This window comes from Cucumis melo, chromosome 12, assembly GCF_025177605.1.
Source record: "Cucumis melo cultivar AY chromosome 12, USDA_Cmelo_AY_1.0, whole genome shotgun sequence".
NCBI classification, from domain to species: Eukaryota; Viridiplantae; Streptophyta; class Magnoliopsida; order Cucurbitales; family Cucurbitaceae; genus Cucumis; species Cucumis melo.
Genome location: NC_066868.1, coordinates 11037831 through 11041986, shown reverse-complemented (window position 1 = coordinate 11041986; position 4156 = coordinate 11037831). Strand labels below are relative to the sequence as shown.

Genomic DNA, 4156 nt, shown 5'->3' with positions numbered 1-4156 from the left:
CCCTCGGAGCCGGCCGTAGTAGAGCCGAACCACCATCCCAGCCGCGCCGCGTCTGCAAGCCGAATCCGGAGCCGCTCCTCATCCGCGCAGCCGAGCGCCGTATCCGCAGCCAGCCACGCCGCGCCGCGTAGATCCGACGCAGCGCAGCCGGGACTCGTCGAGACAGCCGAAGCCAGCCAGCCGCGCCGCTCCGATCGAAGCCGAAGGGAGCCGCTTCGATCCGCGCACAGCCGTCTCCCGCAGCCGCCACTCGAAGCCGATCCGCCGCGCGTGCCTCCAGCCGTCGAAGCCGAACCCACGTTTCGGCCGACGCCCGAACCCGAAACCGATCCGCGCCCGCTCGCCCGAAACCGACCCGCGCCCGCTCGCCCGAAACCGAACCCGCTCCACGCTCGCGCACGCCCGCTCCGAGTCGCAAGCCGAGCCCGCGCGCGCCCATCCCACGCCACGAGCCGCGCCGGTCTGCACCACAAGCCGCGCCGCGCCGCCTGCACTGCAAGCCGAGCCGCGCCTCCTTGCTGACGCGAGCCGAGCCGCACGCGCAAGATCCTTGCGCCAAGCCGAGCCGAGCCGATCTCTGTCTCCTTCCAGCCGAGCCGCCAAGCCTAATTTGGCTCCTTCCACCTAATTTTTGGTAATTAAATCAATTATTTTGGCATTATCCAGTAAGATTCAATATTTTGGGCACTAGTTAATTTAATTTGGAATTAAATTGGATCATTTCTCTTAAGGGACGTCTTGGACCAAGTAACTGCTGCAGCGGGGGATTTCTTCAGTAGGGGCTTGAGCACTGCAATCTCCTTCTAGGGTAAGTCATTTCGAATGAGTTTTGAACCGTTAATCGTGGGCGACCTAATTACGAATTTTAGCATATTAAACAGTTAGGACCTCGTCGCTTGGAAAGCGTACTGCCTCGCGGTTAGGACTCGTCAAGTAAATCTCCAGGTAAGAGATTCTACTACTAGCTCCACGCTTAGAAATATGAGATGATGTATACTCCAATTTTGCATGTTGAGGATTGGACGGTACGATGCCTGAAATCAATGTTAGTATGATGTAAATGACGGTATGGCTATACTATAGCCTGTTATGTGTGGCGAGAGCCGTTATAGTTATACGACGAATGTCGAGACGGAGAGGGCAGAGATGATTTATATGATATGTTATATGCTGATGCCATGTGTATGTATACTGCACTTAGGGTACCTGTTAGCTCGATCTGTTAGAGTCGTACCTGCATGGGTGTCCTTCGGGATCGCCACCTATTGAGGACTGTGTGGTCCGACGGGACGCCAGTCTAGCATGGATATAGATATGACTCGAGTGACTCGACGGGGTCCTCGCATCCCGACTGTCCTAGGTGTCCCTCGGGGCACCGAAGACCAGAGTTACGTTCCTACGGGAGCGCATGATTGCACGTGTTCGGGAACGTGCCAGAGATTGGGTACCAGTTATCAGGACTCTAACAGGAGGTTAACAGGCACCTAGTGGGACTAGTAGTGGGTCCCTTACTGAGTATTTTTATACTCACTCTCTTCGTTTTATGTTTTCAGGTAGAGGACGGGGCAAGGGCAAGGGCAAGCCGGCGAGCGACCCGAAGTGAGACCGTGGAGGGCCATAGGGACTACCGCTTCCGCTTATTCTTATTTCAGATTTTCGCGTTTGAAATTGAGTACTTTACATCACTTACCATCTTTTATGTAGATAGGGCCTGAGTAGGATTTCAGATTGCTTTTACGTTTCTGCATGACTACCTTGTTTGAATTTTATAAATAAAATTTCTTAAACCGTATGCGTTTTGAAATTTTTTCAAGACTTAAACCACTTGTTCTATATTGGTAATGACTTCGATTCAGTATAAGGAGTCGGGTCGTTACAGTAAACGAGATGCCACACTACATAATTTCATTCAAAATTAAGGTATATATATATATAAATCAATGTACATGTTGTAACGTTTGCTCATTATATGAGTCTCACGTTACCATATTTTGTTACTTTAATAATAGGGCCAAAACGAGCTCAACTCAACTTATACCTATACATACTCCAATAGTAAAAGGTCTTAAGTTCAAATCCCTCCGCCCCATGTTGTATTAAAAAAAATATTAATAATAGCAACAATAACAAAAAAAAAACATTGTAAATATAAAAACTGTTAAAAGTATTTAAAAAATATAACAAAATTTCATATTTTATCTATGATAGATATTGACAGACTTTCATAAGTGTCTATCTTAATAGCAAACAAACTTGTATCTGATGGACACTGATAGATGAGTATCAATGTCTATTATTGATAGAGTATAAAATTTTCTTATATTTTATAAATCTTTTGGTTGGCTCCGATATATTTGAAAACACTCTTATACAAAATGTATTACAATTTCAACTTCCACCTTGTGCATGTTTAGATGCATAATTAACTAAAACGTGAGCGACTATTTTATTACATTAGCGGAAAGAATAACTCAAGCAATTTGACAATCCGGATTACCCAACCCATATTATATGGATTGGATTGGGTTAGTTTAAAATGTAGGTTGGGTTGGTTTGCGAGTTAGAGGGTTGAAAAATTCAAGTCAACCAAATCCATCCTGAATTAATATAATAAATATTAATATTAATATTAATAAATAAATATATATTATATTTTATTATTATTTATTTATTTAATAAAAGTTAAACAATCTTGAGTTTTGAGAGTTTTTTTTTTTTTTTTTTTTTTGCTTAACTTGATGCAAAACATATTCAATTTACGGTTGATGATTTCCATTTATAAATATTAAAATTTAGAAACAAATAATAATAATAATAATATAACCTAACAACCCAACCCAATCCATATTTTACGGGTTGGGTTGGATTGAAAACTTAATTTGAGTTATTCAAGTTGGGAATCCAACCAAGTCGAAAATATGGATTGGGTTGAGAATATTAAAGAGAACCATAAAAGACATTCATGGATTTACTCCATCTAATCTCTAATCTCTAATGTCCTCTAAGATCACACCAATGGAAGAATTCCGAATAAGATTATTTTCAATTTGATGAATTAAAGTGGAAGTTAAAAGTGAATATGAATTGAATTCGGGATAATGATGATAACCTCAAAAATTACCTTTCATTATCTTCATTAAATCTAATAATTGCTAATTACGCCTCATTATTCCATACTTTAATATAATTATTTTGTATAATTAAATTTTAGGCCTTCTAAATAATTCATTTTGTTAAAATCTTCTAAAATAAACTTTCAGCAATAACAACGCTAATTTTCTATATTCTGCTCGTGGTTTTAAAAACCAAACTAAAATTTAAAACTTAAAAGATATTAGCTTTCAAAAAATTCATTTTTTTAATTTGATTAAAATTATAATCATTGTATTTGAAAAATATGTAAATCAACTCTATGATATGTTGAGAAAACAGGCTTAATTAAAAGAAAAAAGTTAAATCATTACCAAACATGAGCCTATGTTTTTAGTTTTAAAGTTTTGAGTTTGGTTTTCAATTTAATTCTTAAGTTTCATTGTATTTTTAACTTCAACTTTTCATTCAATACTTATTTTTATATCATCAATGTTAATGCTTATTAATTAATTTAAAGAAATTAAAAAAATTATAATAAATTAAATTTCACCATTTATTTTCACCCTATTAAAAGTAATTCTAAAATCCTCATATCAACCAAAATTGGAAAATGAGTATCCATTAAAAATGGATATTATTAATATAAATCTTATACTTAGCCACCAAATTAAAACATGAATAAAAGTTTAAATATTAAATTAAAATCAAACTCGAGCGTAATATTTTGAAATTTAAAAAATAAATAAAAATTAAATCTAAAACCTAATAGTTAACTAACATTCATAGAATTAACAGTTACAACTAACAAAATGTTATTAAGAGAGATTTGTTGATCAAACTTTGACAATCCATTAAATGTTGTGAAGAACAGAGAGAAGTACAGAATGTTATACTTCACCACAGTAAACCCATTAAGGCAAAACAACATTAATTCATAATAATTTCTTTTTTAATAAGATTTGTTTCCCAAAATCTTTTAATGAATTTAAAAAGAAAGAGAAAAGAAAAATGAGGTCTCTCTTTTAGACTCATTTAACATCAGATTCTCCACTTCAATTTAGCA

At 37.5% G+C, this 4156-nt stretch overlaps 1 long non-coding RNA gene across 1 annotated transcript; it reads left to right on the top strand.

Annotated features, from left to right (window-relative positions):
• Positions 1–994, top strand: LOC127144258 (uncharacterized). The gene is made up of 3 exons (XR_007815859.1): positions 1–634; positions 732–808; positions 882–994. It is a non-coding gene; the product is annotated as an uncharacterized LOC127144258 (long non-coding RNA).
• The last annotated feature ends 3162 nt before the right edge of the window (positions 995–4156 follow it).